At 37.2% G+C, this 22,101-nt stretch overlaps 1 pseudogene; it reads right to left on the bottom strand.

The window, feature by feature from the left end:
- Window positions 1-21,897, bottom strand: part of LOC134368485 (transmembrane 9 superfamily member 2-like) — a 76,468-nt pseudogene extending 54,571 nt beyond the window's left edge.
- Between the last annotated feature and the right edge of the window lie 204 nt (window positions 21,898-22,101).

Genomic DNA, 22,101 nt, shown 5'->3' with positions numbered 1-22,101 from the left:
GAATGATCATACTTTTTTTCTTTTTTTTTTCTCTTTTGTACTTTACTATTTACTTTATTTCTTCCTTCTGAATGGCATAATTATATATTCAAGGTTTAGAAAAGAGGCTGGCCAGTTAGTTCAGTTGGTTACAGCATGGTGCCGATAACACCATGGTCCAGGGTTCATTCCTGTATTGGTCAGCTGCCAAGAAGAACAACAACGAGAAGAAAATATTCATTGTCTATTTCTTTTCTGGAAATTAGTATTATAATTGGTTTCATAAATAATTATTGCTAAAAATAATTTTGTCATATAGAAGACTGCTGTAAAAACCTTTTCCATGTATCAAAAATGAAAGTTATGCTCCTCTTCCATCCAACTGAACATCTCTCCTATCAGGCAGAAGAACTGCTCTTAATTTGGTTTTTTTCTTCTTTGTGGTTTGCTTTGCAATCTGTGTTCTTTTTTTTAATTGTTGAAACATAATTGATTACACATATTTGTGGGGTATAGGGCTATCAGTATTTGTGTACAGTGTGTGATGATCAAATCAGGATAGTTGGCATGTTCTTCATTACAAAATGTATTCATTCTTTGTGTCCATTAACCAATTTCTCCCTAACCCCCCTCCACCTTCCCCTTCTCCCCCACAGTAACCACAGTTCTGTTCTCTCCTTCTGAAAGTTCAACATATTATTGTATTTGTTGTTTCTTTTTTCTTTCTTTCTTTCTTTATATTTATTTATTTTTAGCTCACACTTAGGAGTGAGGACATGTGATATTTCTCTTTCTGTACTTAGCTTATTTCAGTTAACATACTTTTCTCCAAGTTCATCCATGTTGCTGCGAATGGTAGAATTTCATTCTTTTTTATGGCTGAGTATGTTTACTACCTTTCTAATCAAATCACTTCAAATATGAACAGCCATCCTAAGTCAGATCTCACATCTATCATCCTGTTCCAGATATCCAAAGTGACATACACAAAGAAAGCATGGGTAATTGCCCTTGACAATGGTAAGGTATTTCCTCATGTCTCTTTGTAGCTATGTTTACTCCTGTGATTCATAAATATACCCTAAGCCTTTTAACTCCTCTTTGCAACACCTTATGGAGATAAGCTTTAAAATTTCTAACATAGCCACTAATTTAAAAAGAATATCCTAGATGCCAGCCAGTTAGCTCAGTTGGTTAGAGCACAGCCTTGTAACACCAAGATCATGGGTACAGATCCCCATACCGGCCAGCCACTGAAAAAAAAAAAAAAAAGGATTGCTTTTTCTGTTAAAAAAAAAAAAAAAAGAATATTCTTTTACTAAGATAAAACAGAATTGGGACTTTCTAATTATCAGGGGAATGCAAATCAAAACTGCAATGAGATATTACCTCACACCTGTTAGGATGACTTTTATCAAAAAGAGAAGAGATAACAAGTGTTAGTGAGGATGTGGAGTAAAGGGAACCCTTATACATTGCTGGTGGGAATGTAAACTAGTGCAGCCATTATGGAAAACAGTATGGAAATTCCTCAAGAAATTAAAATTAGAACTACCACATGATCAAGCAATCTCACTACTGGGTATATATTTGAAGGAAACAAAATCAGTATGTCCAAGAGATATCTGCACTACCTTGTTCATTGCAGTATTATTCACAGTAGCCAAGATATGAAAACAACCTAAGTGTGCATTGATGTATGAATAAATAAAGAAATTGTGAGATACACAAACCTACAAACACACACAAACATACACAGAGGAATATTTTTCAGCCTTAAAAAAGGAGATACTAATCCAGAGTTCCAGTCAATATGGCAGAATAGATGGTCCCCAGTGTCACTCTCTCCCACAAATCAACCAATTTACAACTATATAAAAAAGCAACAACAGCCAAGCTGAGGCCACTAGAGCTCAGGGGAAGAGGAGGAGAGACCTACGGAGTGCATGAAGGCAGGAGAAGCCACGATGAGAGAAAGGAAAAACTGCTCTGACCATTTCATGCCATGGCCACTTTAAGGTTAGAACTGCTGAAAACACAGAGAAGGAGCTGTTAAAAGCCACAGCTGTGCCCTTTGGATGGAGTTGCTTGGAGGCGGCAGGGGAGAATAGGGCCTTGGTGGCCCCCAGGACAACAAGACCACTAAGAGGGTTCCCATAGATGTACATGGGAGCAAGGAACCACGACAACTGAAAAAAATGGAGCCACTCAGAGGCTGGTGAGCCATCGCAAGGGACTGGTGCATGGCTCGTCCCATGGAAAGTGTTTGCAGCAAGGGGCAGTGGGAGAGACGGGCCCACTGGGAAAACACTGGGGCACAGCAAGGACAGCTGATCTGCACCACAGTCAGCATAGGACCACTCAGAAGAGACTTGTCAGGAATATAGAATTGCATGGGGTATAGTTTGATGAAAAGACTCAGGCCCAGATCAGAGTTACTAACACAACCCAGGTGCAACGAGTTTCCGGAGAGCCGGAAGTACCTATAAAGTCAGCCATTATAACCCGTGCTGCACAAAAAGCCTTCCCTAGGGAAGCAGCAGCAAAGCAGCAATTTAGCTCAACCACACAGCTCAAGTACTGGTCCCAACAGGAAGTTCCCCCACTTTAGAAGTAAGCAAAGGACAAAAAAATTAGTTCCAGCTCAGACACAGCGCCAGTGCCTAGGGTCCACCAGGAGATGTGAGGCATGGAGCCATAGACCAGAGCCCCATCCCACAACCAGGCACACTGCACCAGCACCTCAGAGCTCCCCAGGGACCTGAGGGATGGAGTCGGGGAACAGACCCCCACTCCCCTCAACCAGGCACACTGCGCCAGTGCCTCGGGCTCACCCGGGGACCAGACCCCTCTCCCAACAACAAGACAGACTGCACCAGCACCAAGGAGCATGCCAAAAACATTTCTTCCATGTGGGTGGCCCACCACAGCCACCACAATAACCATGGCTGCCGTGAAAGCAGCTAGACACCACAACCACCACAGAGATGGTCCGCCAACCACTGGAGTGCATTGACACAAGGAGAGTCACCAGCGGAGATAAAGAAAAGAAGAGGATGTCTCTCTCCACAAAGCCCATTCCAGAGTGACAGAAGAAGCATCTGCTCTACAATAATATTGGGGGACCTGATCACACCTCTCAGCACTGGACAGATCATCTAGGCAACAAATCAACAGAGTAACCATTATTCTTTCAGAAGGAGAGAAGAAATCTAGGGTAATTACAGGGGAAAGGGGGGGAGGGGTGTGCGATTAGACAAGGGGCATAAAGAGTAAGTATGATTTGTAACAATATATATGCTAGTAATATTGATTTGATCAACATATCTCAATGTTGAACCTCCAAAATATGTATAATCAATTTTGATTCAATAAAAATTAAAAAATTAAAAAATTAAACAAAATAAAATAAATTTTAAAAAATAAAAGAAGGAGATACTGCCATTAACAACAATATGAATGAACCTGGAGGACATTATGCTAAATTAAACAAGCCAGACACAGAAAGAAAAATACTGCATGATCTCACTTCTGTATGGAATCTTAAAGTTAAATACATAGAAACACAGTAGAATGATGGTGGGGCGGGGGAGGAAATGAGGAGACGTAGGAAAACAGTTACAAATTTGCAGTTATGTAGAATGAATAAGTCTAGAGATCTAACCTACAGCACAAGGACTAAAGTTAATAATATCGTATTGGATACTAAAAATTTGCTAAGAGAGTAGATTTTAGGTGCTTACATACACACGCAAAAAAGGTAACCATGTGAGGTGATAGATATGTCAATTTGCTTGACTGTAGTAATCGTTTCACTATACATGTATATCAAAACATCATGCTGTACACCTTAAATATATACAATGTTTTAAAGTTTTACTGGGAAAAAAATAAACAAATCGATGACATGAAAAAAAAAAAAACAGAGTTGTAAAGTACCAGTGTTCTTAACCATTTGGGACCTGTTTATGTAATGAAATCTATGGACACTTTTCCCCATAAAAAATACACATAAATAAAAATTTCCAAAGGTTGATGCATCAGGCTCCACATTAGTAACTCCTAATTCAGCCTCCTCATTTTACAGATAAGAAATTAAGTCTATGAGACATCAGGTTAACCTACCCATGGTCAAATCTGGCATATTACATTCTCTAATTATTCTTTCCCTTTGTCCACCAGCTGTTACAAATGGAATAATCTTGGCTAAAGTAAAATAAGATAGTAAGCCTAAAAACAATGAAGTTCAATTCATTTCTATGACTTCAGGGTTGACTTCCAAAATAGAACCAGCAGAGATAAGACTAGAATCCAAATTTCCTAATTCCCTGTTCCATGTTCGGAAAACTATACCACACCTGCCTCCTTTGATATGCTTCACTTAAATTTCAAGGGATAATTTGCTCCATACTGATATTTCAGGTTTTGTAATACTTTGCCAATAATGGATCGTGATTTTATACATTGTATGATATATTTCCCTCTTTACCTTTAGCAATTGAAAAGTACTAAACTTACCCAACAGTTCAAAGAATCCTAGAGTTGGAACATTAAAGGTTCCCTGTCCAATCTCCTACCCAGTGCAGAATGGCCCTTTACAATTCATCAGGCACTTACGAGGACCAGGTAGGTACTATACTGGATGTCTAATTGTACAATCTCTAAGAGCTGAATGGTCCAGGCTCTCCCTACATACATCCAGGGATAAAGTACTCACTAATTCTTAAAGTTGCTTATTCAACTGTTTGAAGGCATTAGTCATTAGCAGATTCTTCCTTATACTCAGCTAATACTTTCCTAATAGACTCCACTGGTATTAGACTTGTCCTCTGAAGAAACAGAAATCTAAATATAATCCCTTTGTCATAAGACAGCAACTAAATGAAGAGAGTTAGGATTCCCTCTATAAGTCTACTCTCTTCCATACCTGTCAATTCTTCCTCACATTACATTGTACCTAGATGCTTAGAAGGGAGTAAAAATGCCTATTTGATTTTCCAAAATGTATGTCTCAGTTATGTCACACAAATATCCTAAAAGTGAAAATTCAGGAATAATATTGCAAAACTGTAAAATTCATAAATGCATGTATTTTTCTGAGTTTTAACTACACAAAACTGTGAAGTAATACAAATTAACTAATACGATCTTACCAGTATATAAAGTTTAAACATATCGAGATGGTTTTTATGTATGGTAAAAGTAATGAAGCAAAAAAATAAATAAATAAATAAGAGGAAATGTTTCATAATGTTAACTCGTAATATCATAGTCAATAATTTTTCTGCCGTTTCTTTATACTTTTCTGTACTTTCCAATTTTTCCAGGATGAGGATAAATTCACACTTATAATAAGAAGCATCAAACAGATAAAAAGTGAATTTAACTCTCCCTATCAGCCAAGTGTAAATCAGCTCACTCCCTAGTAGCCAGAACTCTGAAGATAATTATCCAGATTTCCTAGATCAATACTTCTTAAACTCGAAGGTTCATACAAATCACCCAGGGATCTTGCCAAAATGCAGATTCTGATTCACTAGATCTGGGATGGGGCCTGAGATTCTGCATGTCTCCCAGGTGATTCCAATACTCTTGGTCCCAAACCACACTTTGAGAACCACTGCTCTAGTACAGAACAGTGAACACTTTTGACTGCTCTTTTTTGGTGGGAGTGGTTAAGGGAGAATGAACAACTATATTTCCATTAAGATTTGGGGGCAGTTTTGCAATAAGAGTTGTTACGGCTTGGATTGTGACCCCTAAAAAGATATGTTGAAGTCCTAACCCCTAGTACCTGTAAATGTGACCTTACTTGGAAATATGGTCTCTGCAGATATAATCAAGTTAAGATGTGGCCATTAGGGTGGGCCCTAATCCAATATACTGGTGTCTTTATAAGAAGAGGAAAAGGTCACGTGAAAACAGAGACACACAGGGAGAATGCCATATGACGACAGAGGCAGAGATTGGAGCGATGTAACTGCAAGCCAAGGAATGTCAAGAATTGCTGGCCATCACCAGAAGCTAGGAGAGAGACATGGAACAGATTCTCCCTCAGAGCCCTAACAAGAAACCAACCTTACCGACACCTTGATTTCGGACTTCAAGCCTCCAGAACTGTGAGAGAATAAATTTCTGTTGATTTTGCTATTTTGTTATGGCAGCCCTAGCAAACTAATTTAAGGGTTAAGAATATAAGCTTTGCAATCAGACCATTTACTAGCTATATGACCACAGACAAATCATTTAACCTCTTTAAACCTCAGTTTCCTCATTTTAAAAAGGAGGGCAATAATAGGATTGCTGAGAGGATTGCTGAGAGAATTAAATAGAATAATGCATGTAAAGTACTTAGTAAAGTGCTTGGCATAGGAAGCCGTCAATAAATGTTAGCTAATATGTCACCCAGGCCTTCAATCCTCAGAAATGAGTATAAATGAGCCTTGTCAATTACCATATTGAGTAATCCACAACATCTAGAACTCTGAGATTAAGAATTATGGCTCTGCAGTTCTCAGAATTGAGGGTGATAGCCCTGAAGGAATCTTAGAGATCATTTAGTACAGTGATGACAAAGAGGGTAAGAGTGATCCTGTGGGGTTGTATAAGAATCAGCTTGGGGTGGGGAGTAAACACTGCTCATTGAAGCACTGTCCGTAATTGCAAAAAAAACTAGAAACAACCAAAAATGTGCATCAATCTGGTTAAATTATGGTATAACCACACAGAGAAATAAAATGGAGCTAGTAGATTTGCATGTATGGGTATGGAAGTACGTCCATGACTAAATATACTAATACAGAGAAAAAGCACAGCATAGTGGTTACAAATACAGACTCCACAGCTCCACAGTCAAAATGCCTACGTTCAAAACTCAGGTACATCATATACTATTTTGTATGACCTTCGCCACATTGTAACCTCTCAGTGTCTCAGTTTCCCCACCTATGATGTAGAGCTTATAAAACTACTTATCTTACAGGGTGCTGTGAGGACCAAATCAAGTTGTGAAAAGTATTTCAACCACTGTTTGGCATAAACTAAGTATTCAATATAATAGGTAAAGAGGTAACAAGGCCCTTCAGGATCTGGATCCCACCTAATCTCCCGCCACGGCCTCTACCTTTAATCTACTAAATTACTAAAGAGAATTCTTTATTCTTGCTTTCATAGCATTCAGCGCATAACTCTGTTGTCATGTCAAACTGCAGTATGCATATTTATATGTTTACATCCCCTAGTAAATTGTGTTCCCCAGTAGATCACAAGGCTAGTAACTTTGTCTGTCTCATTCGTTCATTCATTCACTCGCTCATCCAACAAATATATTTGAACATCTTCTATGTGGCAGGCACTTCTTAACTATATCCTCAGAGCTGAGATCCTATAGGTACTCAAAAAATACAAAAGGTAGTTTGGTATAGTACAAAAAGAACACAATTTGGATCAAAAACATTGGGCTGGAATTGAGAGTATCACACATAAAGAGACATGAAGAAAATAAGAATATTTAACTTAGCTTTAATTGGAGTATGAAAAGGAAAGAAGAAAATATCTGACAATGGCTGAGAATTCCCAACTGATAGAACACACCAATGCAGAAAAACTAGGGAATAACAAACAGGGTTAAGAACAAAAACAAAAACAAATCCATACCTGGACACATGAAAATGAAACTGCATGCGACCATTTAAAGAAAGATGTCAGTAAGAAGTAGGTGTAAATGAAGGGACCATAACAAAAAAACTTTCAAACTTTCTTAAATATTAGAAGAATTCGAATAATACAAATACAGACCACAAAAAGACTTTCAAAATAAATACGTATTTCATAGAATCTAAAACATCATCAATTGTAAAACATCATTATTTTATGAACTGCCAAGAAAAACACTGCCAGTTAAACTTTAACAGACCACCAACTGGAAGACACATCCTGGTATCATAAATGTTAAAATATGAGGAAAGTTGAGTCTCAGAATCAATACCATGTGGAATATGAAAATAATAAACAACATAAAATAATACAACGAACTGAGAACAAATGTCATATCAATAAATGTAAATGGGTTTAACTCACCTATGAAGGGAAAATTTTAGAAAATATCACAAAGCAAAACTCAACGATACGTTGTATGCAAAAGACATCTAAAACAGAGATTCTGAAAAGTTAAAAATGGGAGGATAGGTAAAATTATACCAAGCAAATGCATACAAAAAGAAAGCAAGTTAGCTTGATTTAGTCATTCCACAATGTACACACATATCAAAACATCATGCTGTACACCATAAATAACGTTCAATTTTTGTCAATTAAAAATTAAAATAAGAATAAGTTTTTTAAAAAGAAAGTAAGGGAGTTGGACTTCTTCCTCCAGACATGATGGAATAACATGAGACCAGATTCACACTCTCACCTTAATCAAAAACAATCGGTAAAGTATGTGAAGCAAGTTTTCAACAAGGGAGATAAGAGCGTGATCACCTAGGGAAGGAAAACAAATAAGGTGAACCCTACCGTTGCCTTCAGCTTACTTTCCAGAGAGAATTTCCAGGCCCTGGAGCAGGAAAAAGGTACCCAAGCAGAGACCTGTGGTCTTCCTGAGTTTAGAAGGCAAAGTTCAAAGTCCAGGGAGGCTAAGGGGGCTAGAATTTGTGGGGAAGAGTACCAGAGAGAAGAGAGTTGCACCCAGAGAGATTTCTGGAGATATGTAGAGAGCTCTCCTTATCTGATCAGTACATGTGTGTAAGGTGGGCCGGTTATTGATACACAAGGATACTTCGTTCGTGGAAAAATAGAATTGAAATCTAATACGAATCTTTCCATGAACTTTTTGAAGTACCCTCGTATTGCTTCTCATCTCGAAATTCATGGTCTTTGCCCTCCGTGATAATAATCTGGGCCCTTTAAATAGGTTTCCTCTATAAACTGACACCGAAAGAAGCTTTGTCAGTAGAGGGCGCTAGACGGACATTGCAAGGGAAAAGGGTTTAGTTTCCCGGTTGACGTGTGCTCACTCCACAGGCTTCTGTTTCTCCAACAAAGAGACAAAAAGACAGTATGTGCCTCCTGATGAAAGAACACACCAATACCACTACCTTATCTTCTCGAAGAAACCTAACCTGAATCTGATCAAGCCGCTGGATCCAACTAACGATTTGCAGGAAACAGAGGACAGAGAAACATACACAACGGATTGGACTGAATGATACGGGGATGAAGAGATGGATAGATCTGATAAATCAACTATAGCAAAATGCTAATTGTGGAATCTAGGTGCTGGCTATATGATATGAGTGTCCTTTATATAATTCTTTCCACTTTTCTGCGTGTTTGAAAATGCTCATAATAAAATGTTGACAGAAGAATATGAAAATGTTCGAGTCTAAACTACAGTGTCTAGAAAAGTATACTTGGGTGATAAAACTGTAAAAAACTCAAGGAAGTGATCAGTGTAAAAGTCAGGATAGTGGTTATTTTGGGGAAAGAAGGGTGTTGTAATTGGGCAGGGACACATGGAAACCTTCTGAGGGGCTGGCCAAATTCTATTTCTCAGCCTGATCAGGGTTTACAAAGGTGTTTACCTTAAGATAATTCGTTAAAACACTACCTCTGTTCTGTGTGATTTTCTGTATCTGTATTTTTACAACAAAAAGATTTTTTTAAGACCACATCCTTTGACCCAACTATTACACTTATATGAGTTTATACTATGATAATAATTAGATAAGAATACACAGATGGTTGTACAATAATAGCTATCACTTATTGAGTGCCTACTATATATTAGACACTGCCCCAAGCACTGTACAATTATTATTCTAGTTATTTTATATCAACACTATGTGGTGTACACTATTATTATTTCCATTTTACAGATGAGACTCAGAGAGGTAAAAGAATACTCACTGTAGCGTTATTAATAACAAGTACAGATAGACGTAAATAGAGATTATATTATATATTTATTATAAATTTGATATATGTATAATAGACATGGAAAGAAGTCCATTATAAACTTCTCAATAAAGAATAAAAAGGCAGATTACAGAAATATATACATATTGTAATCTTATTTAGATTAAAAAGTTGTATATACATAAAAAGAACCTATTAAAATTAGAGAGAATTAGGGGGAAACTTTCACTTTGTATTCTTTATACCTCTGTATTGTATGAGGTTTTTACAAATGTGTTACTTTTGTAATTATCAAAGCTATAATATGTTTCTATGGTAAGAGGGTATGGGGTGGAGGGGACTTAAAGACATAAAGACATACCTGGCATGGTAGGCCATGATAGAACAAAAGTAGGTCCCATGGCCATGGGCCTAAAAAATCCTCATCTTAGCATCTCAAATCCCCAGAAACCCTTCCATTTCCTTAACCAAGAGATATGAGGAATAACTTTTTTAAAAGAGACAGGATTTAATACAAAATTTTGCACTGATCATCTCTTGAAAATGAAGCTATTTATGTTAACATGAATTTTGGGAAAAAAAAAAACTTCCAATATTGTGCTAAAACATCAACACTGAAATAATAAATCAAAGTAAATATGCAAAATGAAATTATATTTCTACAATTCTTTAAGCTAGGATAATACATGATCAAGATACAGAAACAAGCCGAGATGTTACTTAATGACAGTTATTGTTCTACACACACTATCCTACCAACGTGACACAGTCCTTTGAAGTTTATGGGAGACTCTCCACTAACTAAGCCTCCTCAGGAGCTCTTTCATCTAAACACATTCACTGGTAGGGCCGGCCCGTGGCTCACTCGGAGAGTGCGGTGCTGATAACACTAAGGCCCCAGGCTCGGATCCCATATAGGGATGGCTGGTTAGCTCACTGGGTGAGCGTGGTGCTGACAACACCAAGTCAAGGGTTAAGATCACGTTACCGGTCATCTTTAAAAAAAAAGAAAAAAAAAACACATTCATGGAGCATGCATATTAGCAATTCCTTGCAGGTTCATCTGGAGCATAAATTCCTAGCAGCGGGATTACTAGGTCGAGGTATATGTACCTTTTTTATTTTATGTATATTATTGTTCTGTTGTTTTGTAAATTTTGCATATTCTTATGTTATCACATATCTATTTTATTTTACTAGCTATAAGCAAATGTCCTCCAGCAAGACTGTATCAATGTACTGTACAGTGTGTGAGTTTCCCTACACCTTAACCAGCTCTAGGTATCCCCATTTAACATGCTTGAGGATCTGATAGATGAATAATATCGCTTCCCAGTGTTGTCCTCATTTGTATCTCTCCAATTATGACTGTGGCTGAGCATCAGTTCAAGTTTCTTGGCCATTTGCATTTATTTTTCTGTAAAACAGACCGTTTGTAGGCTTTGCCCAGTTTTCTATTGGGCCGTTTGCTTTTTTCTGATTGATTTACATGAGGGCTCTGTGGATAAAAGAAAGCAAAGAAATCAACCGTTCATCACCTATACCGCAAATACTTTTTCTTAGTATATCAGCTGCATTCTGAGTTTACTACTTATTTGCCATATAGAAGGGTTTTATTTTTGTTTTTACCTCTACACAGTTAGATTCACCAATCATTCCCTTTATAGTTTCTGCAGACTGTATCTTGCTTCCTCATTCCATGTTCTTCTATCTTATTAATGTTTAAAGCTTTAATTCACTTTTAGTTCATTTGGGTATAAAGATTGAGGTAGGTAGCCAGCTAGTTTTTTTCTTGAAACAGTTGTTTGTCCCAATATCATTTACTGAGCTGTCTTTGCTGATTTGAAACATCACCTTTATGATAAACTTAAATTCTCATAAATATTTAGGTCTCTTTCTGGACTCTCTATTCTAGTCCACTACTCTACTTTACTATTCTTTTTTCTAGTAATTCCTCAAAGAAATTATCAAAATTTGACTTTTACTTGTTAGACCAAGAAAAAGACCAACTTTTAAGTTGTAATTGGCTTTGATTAAAAGTATTATACATTTTGATTAAAATCAAATCATGGTTGCACCAAGTGAATGTGCTTACTGAATTTAAAAACAGAAAAACCCTCCTTAGTCAGGCAATCACGTTTGCCACTTTGATTCTAAGAATATAACTCAGCAGTTCTCAAATGTTGTCTCAGAACCCTTACCCTTAAAAAATTATTAAGGACTGTAAAAATCTTTTGCTTATGTGCGTTATATCTACCTATATTTACTGCATTAGAACTTAAAATGGGACGTTTTTTAAACACAAGAATACAAAAGCATTCCATTAGCCCTTATTAATGACATCATTAAACTTCATGTAGTCTCTGGAAAATTCTACTGTACACTCAGGAAAGAATGACAGTAAAGAAGGCAAATAACAGCTTAGTACTATAATGAAAATAGCTTTGACTTTGCAGACTCCTTGAAAAGTTCTCAGAGACCCTCAGACCTCACTATGAGAACGGCTGGTCTAATTATTCCCACCAAAATGATCGATGACACTTTAAATACTATAAACACCCTTTCTGAAACTTGCCTGAAGCTTTCATTGCACAATAAAAAGAAGCCTATGTGTAAGGGGGGAGAGGGAGGAAGACATCAACATGTATCTAAAATAAATATTCTTAAAATAAAAATACATAAGAAAATTCACAAGAAGGAATACCTCTATTTATAAAAGGAATAGCTAAAGGTAACTGCTGGTTTTACTTATCTTTTTACTTAACCTTGATAATTTTAGGTGGACAGTCCACAAATGTTGATAAAGTTATTGCTACTCTTGCCAACTGGAGCTCTTTCATCCTATTGGTCCCTTTATTCTTCCCAGACTTGATCTTGAAAGACTTGGTCTTTAAATGGTCTCAAAAAACTCACTTTCATATATGGTCTCAAACACAAACTATATTAACGAAAATTCCTCCCGTTCATTAACTCCTCTCTCCTGCCAGTTTACCCTTACTTTAAACGAATGATTGATTAAGCAGTTGTTTGCTGCTTTTCCTCCTATATTCCCTATCTCACTGCTTCCATTGTGAAGAATACATACCACTGGAGACATATGAGATGATTTTAGTAGTAGATTGAAAAATAATTTGTACTTTACGCTTTATATATTTACTTGAAATTAGATAAACAAAAAATATAAATAGTACATTAAATCTGGAATTTCTGGGATATTATGGTTTCCTTTCTAAATACATCTAAATTAAATAATGGATTTTTAAAAATAGATAAATAATAATACAGGTGCTTCAGATACAGCAAAAATCACCAAAGCAGTACATGAATGACTGAAATTTAAAACACTGACCTTGTTTTCTGGAAAGAAGCAGTTAAGAGTACCATTAGCTAGACAAGCCAGAAACCTGGGAGTTATCCTATATCCTCCCTCACCTTTTCCCTTTGTCCCCATCATTGGTCCCGTCAAGTCTCCATATATATAAAACAAATTAAAAGCAGAGCTGCCCTGATTAAGCTCTTCCATGCCCACTCAGCCTCTTCCTTTAGCCTCCATGGCAGCCGCAAGACACTTCTGTTACCCTAGGGCCCAGCAGAAAACAGTGTGAGAACCACAAGACAGATTTCAAACAGTATAACTGAGACTTCCGTGCTAATAAGATCTGAGTTGTGTCCTACCTCTGCCACTTTTTAGCTGTATGACTCTAATCAAGTCAGTTGCCCTCTCCGAGATTCAGTTTCATCATCTATAAAGCAGCAGTAGTAGATTCTAGCAACAGAGCTGTTCTGGGATTAAATAGTCCCTGCATATAGGACAATACAGCATTGTTCCTAGCACATTAGAGGTACTTGATGCTATTTTCCTTAGCATCTGGCTTCTGCCTACCCCCTTTTTAGCTTCATCTCTAGCTGCACTCTCCCAAACCTCAAACCTTATGCCACACACATACTAGACTACTCACAGTTCCCCAAATACAGTATGCTATTTCACATTTCCAAGCTCTTGATCACACTGATTTCTCTACTAGAAATGTTCACCCACCCATTTGCTTGACAAACACTTTTTCATTCCTTCCATTATATACCCCTTGCCCCTTAGTCTCCTATCACATAACATTTTATTGCATAAATTTGTTTGCATGTCTATCTCCCTTCTTAGGGCTACAAACTTCTACAGGTCAGGGACAATGCCTACTTGTCTTTGTATCCCCAACACCTAGCACAAAGCCTAGATGGTAGATGTCCCATTAATCTTTGCTAAATGACTATAATAGAAAGTGAATTGTAAGTGAAGCAATATTCTTGTATTTCTGTAGTAAGTTCTCAACACTTACACTCATAATGCAAGCATCTTTTGATATTCCACTTTTGGTAATAAAACATCCTATTGGAAATCCTGTTGTACAGTACTTTTTTCCATCTTCCATATCACAACACCATGTTGCTGGCACATTATCAATGATCCTAGGTATAAATATTTTTTAAATAAAATATTTAACAAGTATTTTATATCTAGCAATATAAATGTCATCTTACATATATTTAAGTTCAAATTTTTTGTTTGTTATTATCAAGTTCAAATTTTTAATCAAAGGTCACAAAAAATAGTATACAATTTCAAATACTGTATCTATTAAAAGTACTTTTGAAAGGATTTAAAAAGTTAAGTCATGTTGTTTCAGACGAGATCAGGCGCGTTCAGGGTGGTATGGCCGTAGACAAAGTCATTTTGTTTCAGATGCCAAAAGTACCAGTGATGTTGGTAATTTTGTTGTATTCCTTTCTTCGAAAAAGCCAGCTTGCATTTTTGGTCTTTATTTGCTGAATCATAAGATTTTATGCAAACTTTTATACATGTTTCTGTTTTGTTAAAAGAAAACTGTTAAAAAAACAATTAAAATATTAAGAGATTGGGCTACATTTTATAAGTCAAATGTCACAAAATAAGCAATTTATCTTACAGGTAAAACTTTTCTTCGAAAGCTTCATATGTCATCATTCTCAACACTGTCTCTTCTAAGTTTCAATTCATAACTGAAATGGTTACAATTAGACTAACACATATACACACACACACAATGCTTTCACCACTAAACAGAAGAATTTGCCTTCTTCCTTAATATAGAAGATGGGATATAAAACCCACTGTAGCTTCCTGAAAATTACCCTGCTATAAAACCCTTAACTCAGGCTGGCAGTTTAGCTCACTTGGGAGAGTGTGGTGCTGACAACATCAAGGTCAAGGGTTCAGATCCCCATACCGGCCAGTCACCAAAAAAACAAACCAACCATTCACTTAAAAGTGATAATAAAATCGATTTTATTGATGGTTGTAAAATTCTGAATATAGTAAAAACCACTGAATTAGACACTTTAAATTGATGAATTATGCAGTATATGATTTATCTCTCAATAAAGCTGTTACTAAAAAAATGTGATAATAAAATATTTGATGCTTTTAATATGACACATCTTGTTTGGAAGGTCTAGCTATGGAGGATTATCAAGGTAAACTGCCAGTGTTATTAATCTGGAAATAATGAGCAAGAATAAACAATGAAAAAAGAGTTACCTTTAGCACCTCATGTTCTGAAATCACACAAATATTAACCAAAAAATCCCTTATTGGCAGCTCAGTTGAACAGCACTGCCAAGTTTATTCAGTCCAAGGGACAGCATTTCTTGAAGGTACAGAACAATATTAGAACAATGGTACTCCACAAGGGTATTGTGTGCAACTTTAATCATTAAAAAGCTAATTCCTGATGCCCAGAGCAATGTAACAGATCAATAGAGAACTCAGAAATATACCCATACAACCATGCCGGAGTAATTTTTTACAAAGGGGCAAAAGCAATTCAATGGAAAAAGGATAGTCTTTTCAACGAATTGTGCTGAAGCAGTTAGATATCTATCGGGAAAAAAAAGTTAATCTCAACCTAAACTTCACATCTTAAACCAAAGGAAAAAAAAAAAACCTCAAAATGGATCACAGACTTAAATGTATAAAGAAAAATTATAAAACTTTTAGAAGAAAGCATAGATAGAAGTAAATTTTCAGGACCTCAGATTGTGTGAAGTCTTCTTAGACTTAATATCAAAAGCACAGTCCATATAAGGAAAACTTGATAAGTGCACCTCATCAAATTTTAAAACTTTTGTTTTGTGACGACCATGTTAAGAGGATAAAAATACAAGCTACAGACTGGGAGAAACTATTTGCAAACCACTGTTGCAACAAACGACTATATTTATATCTAGAATGTATAAAAAAATCTAAAAACTCAACAATAAAAGAACAAAGAATTCAGTTAGAAAATGAGCAAAAAGGGACATATTTCACTGAAGAGGATATACAGATGGCAAATAAGCATATGAAAAGATGTTCAACGTCATTAACCATCAGGAAAATGCAAATTAAAACCGCAATGAGCTATTACTGCACACCTATCAGAATGGCTAAAATAAAAAATAATGACAACACCCAGTGCTAACAAGGATGCCGAGAAACTAGATCACTCACACACTGCTAGTGGAGATATTAATACAGTCACTCTAGAAAACAAGCAACTTCTTACAAAAGTAAACATGCAACTATCAAATGAGCCAGCCATTGCACTCTTGGGTGTTTATCCCAGAAAAACAAAAACCAATTTGCACAAAAATCTACACATAAATGTTCATAGCAGCTTTATTTGTAATAGCCAAAAGATGAAAATGATCAAAATGTCCTACAATGGGGTGAATACTTTAAAAACAATGGTATATCCATACCATGGAATTCTACTCAGCAACAAAAAGTAACAAACTAGTGATATACACAACAACCTGGATGGATCTCAAGGGAATTACAATGAGTGAAAAAAGCCAATCCCTAAAGGCTACATACTGCATGATTCCATTTATAGTACATTCCTGAAATAACAACATTGTAGAAATTGAGAAGAGATTAGTGTTGTCATGGGTAAGGAATATGGGAGAAGGGTCCAGATGGCTGTTAAAGCAGAAGCACAGGGAGCCTTGTGGTGATGGAACTATTCAGCTTCTTGATTATCTAGATTGTGGTGGGTAGTTACAGGAATCTGCACAGGTGATGAAATGGCAAAGAATCTCCCTCCTCGCCTCTCACACACACACACACACGTAAAACTAGTAAAATCTGAATAAGCTCTGTGCATTGCACCAATGTCAAAATTTTCTGGTTTTGATATTGTACGATAGTCACACAAGACATTACCATGGAGCAAATATGGGTGAAGGGTATACAGGATGACCCCGCTCTTTTTTTTTTTTTTTTTTTTTTTGGCAACTTCCTGTGAATCTATAATTATTTCAAAATAAATGGCTTTAATAAAAGCTAATCCCTTATGGTTTCACAAGTGTATACATGTATTAAAACTGATCAAATTTTACACTTCAAATATGTGCAGCTTGTTGTAGTACTTCAATTATACTTCAATTAAAGTGGAAGAAAAGAAAAAAGGTTAGGGCTGGCCCGTGGCTCACTCGGGAGAGTGCGGTGCTGAGAACACCAATGCCGCGGGTTTGGATCCTTTTAAAAAGAAGAAAAAAAGAAAAAAGGTTAATGCCTTCATAGTCATAACTGCTTATGAAAACATTTTCACTCTAAATTGCTTATGAAAACATCTTCATTCTTTCCCCATATCTATTAAGATACTGAAGGCAATATCAATAGACACTAAGAGTCCAATTACATCTGCTTATATGACCCTACCCAAAATATGCGCAGAAAAGTAAATGAACTTTTTTTTCTTTATAAAGCAAAAATAAAACTTGAAAGGCAAATGCAGAACCACTATTACGGATAGCTGAGACAGCATATTTTAATGCATTCTTCTGGCAACACCAGATTCTACCTCCTTTTCTTTTTTCTCTACTTCCTTTTAAAACAAAGACTTTTTTGCTACAATTTTAAGTTGTCAGTTTGGAGAAGATTCATTCTAAAATAAGACTTAATAATAAGATCAGCTGAATAACAGTATAAGGAGATCATGTTATTCGTTCTCCAAATAGTACTTGTCCAAGATTTTCACAAGGTTTTTTTCTTTCCAGGGTCTTGAAAGAAGTCAAAGTTAAAAGAGGAAAGGTTCAAGTAAGATAATAAAGCAAAGAAATCAGTCTTTGTAACTCATCTAGCCTCTCCACTGTTCATGGTATTGCTTCTAAACATGTGACCCAGAAAGTGTCTAATTATGGTTTATAGACCTCTGTATATATTTCTCTTTAGATTGTTTAACCTCTGAAAATTAGGAATTCATTACTTAACATGTTCATATTGCTGCTCTTAACATTCAAGACTTTTTTTTTTTTAATCCTAAGGGCCTTAGCCACGCCCCCTCCCCCCCATGGCATCCTGTGAAGGAGCGCACCCCCACACCCCCTGCACCCTTACCCCCACCTCTCTCCCCCTCCCACTGCAGGGCAACAACATCTTAGAATGTAAAAAAAATACTAGTAAAATTAAGGTTATTGAAAAATAAATAAATAAAATTGAAAATAAATATAATAAAATAAAAATAAATGGCTTTGTTAGATTGTTCAACAAAAATGAAAATATACAAGTGTTACTCAGTTCAGCTATCTGTTGTGTGAGATAATATTGAAAATAACATTTGATTTGTAGACTCGCATAGAATTGAATATTGTTTTAAGATTTTATTAATAAATTTGTACACTTTAAATAAACCATTATATTTAAGGTTAAAAAAAAACACAGTATTTACAGGGTTAAACTTCAAATTACATAAAAATAAGCAAAGAATAGTTTAAAGCCTGTAATAATTCTAATCTGCAACATTCAGAAACTGTAATTATCAGTTCTAATCAAAGGAAAACTTAGAGAATAAATTTTCCCCAAACACATTCCCACACACTCACAAATCACAGGGTTACTAAGTGAAAAAATTACAACTCCCTTTCAGTAAATCTGAATATAAAATAGCTTAAGTAGAAGATATAAGTGGTAGTCTTGCATAATATTTTAGATACTCCTATTAACACCCTACACTTATACCTGATATTTTAATGAAAATCAGATCTGATTTTATTTCTGCTTAATTAGAGGAAATAAAGTAACACCAAAGCGTACTACAATCATTTTTTCTTAAAAGGGCATCATTTATTATTTTCAAATGATTGATCATACTTAATCTTGATCATGTAATAATTGCTCACTACTAAACTAAGCACCTTCATCCATTAAAAACTTTACTGTACACCTATCCATTCCAGGGCTAGCTGGTTAGCTCAGTTGGTTAGAACAGAGTGTTATAACACTAAAGTCTAAGGGTTCAGATCCCCATACAAGCTAGCCGGCAAAAGAAAAAAAATAAACATGTCTATTCTATGCTTAAAAATAAGCCACAACTCTGCAAAGACATTTTAAAAATCCAAAGTAGAGTAAGTTTTTAATTTGCCTTTCTTAGAATGGAAAATCAAGTATAGCAACTTTCTAATTTTTTAAGCATCTGCCTCACTGAAAACTCTCTGTTCTAATCATTTTTTTTTTCCTATTTACCTTTATTACAAAATTGCCTCCACATTTTTTAATATATTCAGGGCTTTCAATCATTACCTTTAAATACTTAAGCCACATTTTAACACAATTATATCATGCCACACTTACGTGTCATATTCATAAGGCAGTACAGATTCCACTGAGTCCAATCTATTTACAAATAGTGCTACTGATGACTAAAAGAAGGAAAAAGAACATTTATTAGTAACACAAAGTAAAATAAGGTAGCACTTGAAAAATACATAATGAAGTAACTGAAAGGTAATTGGGTCTATTGCTACCATCAATTTATAACTGTATAGTCATAAATTTATAATTTAGTATAGTTATAAATTTTTAATACAGTATAACTATAAATTCATAACATTTCATTAATCTAGCATCACTGGGTTCTCTGGATGCATAAATTTTTCATATACCTCAGCTGTTCTTAACCTTTTTTTAATTATATAACCCTTTGAGACTATGATAAAAGCTATGGCCCCTCTCCCCAGAAAAACACATGCATTCACCAAAGTCTGTGTTCAGTTTTAAGAGGCTTCAGAGAGCCCCTGGAGTCCAGGGAACTCAGTTTAAGAACTTGGGATGATTAAAGCTACCCGCATAAAGTAATTTTCTTGCATTAACTATTTTCATAAGAATCATTCTAAAATATACTTCCCTCTTTCCTATCTTAAACAGAACATAATGATCAAAATGTAACCTTCCTTGATGACTCGGGGTCATTTGGTACATCAATTATTGCATCTGCTTTGACTCTGTGACATTCTCAGGATCAAATAAGGTGAGAAGAGCTATTTGCCCAAAAGCTAAATGGCGATAGATGACTACCCACACCCTACTACCTACGTCCCTTCGCCCCCACCAAAGAACATAAATTCGTAAAGGTTTTACCTCTCTTTCACTTTGGCTGTCAGCTGTCCGTATGCCTCCTCCTCCTCCTCCTCTCTCTTCTTTTTCCCCCTAATCTGCTAGAGAGCAGTCCTTCTATTTGTGGAATAAATAACCAGATTCATTAAAACTATATCTAAAAGATGATCTCTGAGAGCATGAGATTTGGTATATGAACACTATGACATCTATTCTGGCTCTTCATGGGACAGTTTTGCTTACTTCTGTGGATCTCAGCTATATACCTGATAGCTTACCAGACTGGACTTTTTAAACTGCTAAAATAGCACAAGTTGGGTAATCACTTTATCCTTTTTCAAAATGCACTGCTTTTAAAAAAAAATTAAATATCTGCTATCAGCTTTACCATATGTTAGATTTATTTTTTTTAAGAAGAGGATGTAGAAAATTATCACGTTTGGTAACAAACATAAATAGCCTTTCTATGACTGTGTAAATAAGAAAATCGTATCTGCACTTAGTGCAATCTAATCAGAAATTTAGCAACTGCTCACTATGTGCCAGGTGTCTTTGTAAGTGCTTTTCATGCATTGTCTCATTTTATTCTCACAAGTCTATAGAGGTAAATAATATTGTCTTGTGTGTTTGCAGAGGAAAACCCAGGAGACCAACGTGGATTAACAGGCATCAAGGGGGTAAAAGTGTGAGACCACTGGAGCGAGGGGTGACAGAAATATGTATCTAAGAAAGACCACAATGAGAGTGTGTGTCCCGAAAGGGAGACTGTGTACTGGGAACGAGAGGAAGAAGTGGAGGGAGGGGGAAGGTTGTAGATGCTGAGAGGGCGAGGAAGGAGTTGGGGGTGGAAGGGGAGGAGCTAGCTGAGGGAGGAGAGGCGCTAAGAGGGGGGAGGGGCAGCCAATAGGGAGAGGGAGAGGGAGGAGCTTAGAGGGCGGAGAGGCTGAAAGAGATGCAGGAGCAGAGGGGAAGGGACCAGAGGAGGAGCCGAGAGGAGGGGGAGGGGAGGAGGAGGTAAGAGGGAGGGGTAGAGGGGGCACCCAGGAAGGAGGGGAAGGGAGAGGAGCTGAGATTGACGTGGACGGAACAGAGGGGAAGGGGCGGGGTGAGGAGCCGAACAGGAGGGGGACGGGGAGGAGCTGGAAGGGAGGAGGAGATGCTGAGAGAGTTGGAGGAACCGGGAGGGAAAGAAGGATCAGGGAAAAAGAGATCGGGATCCGACCAGCGGGAGGCTAAGATAGAGACCCTGAGACACGCCCACAGGGAGGGCATTGGCATTCCGAGCCGAGGAGACCCTCGTCGGCCCGGGTCTGCCCCAGGCCCCTCCCCGAAACCTTCCCTCCCATGTTCTTCCCTCCCTCTGGTCCTCACCTTGCTGGATGCGGTCTCTCCGGCCGCCTCGCGTAGTTGACTGGGGCCAACCCGGGGAGGTAGGAAGCCGTGAAGCGAGCGGCCCGAAGCCCCAGGAGCAGCGCCAGCCCCAGCAGCCACCTCAGCCGGGAGAGGGCAGGCCTGAGGCGCCAGAGGTTGGTTCCCACGCGGAAACCACGAGTACTCATTCGAGAAGTCGGCTCAGGCGCTCGGGGACACACCATGAGGGCGAAGGGAACCAGTGGAGGGGAGAAGCAGAAATGGCAAGAAAGAACCGTAGACGGGGAAAACCCGAAACCGGCTGGTGGGGCTAGAACTCCCGAGCAAGCCATTTAGTCGGGCTACACACTGGCTTGAAACCCAGTTGCTAGGGTGCTCGGCGGGGTTTGTGAGCCTGCGGAGTGCGCATGCGTACGAGTTCCCGCCGC

The sequence above is a fragment of the Cynocephalus volans genome, chromosome X (genome assembly GCF_027409185.1).
Source record: "Cynocephalus volans isolate mCynVol1 chromosome X, mCynVol1.pri, whole genome shotgun sequence".
Classification (NCBI taxonomy): Eukaryota; Metazoa; Chordata; class Mammalia; order Dermoptera; family Cynocephalidae; genus Cynocephalus; species Cynocephalus volans.
This window is presented reverse-complemented; position numbering and strand designations above follow the sequence as displayed.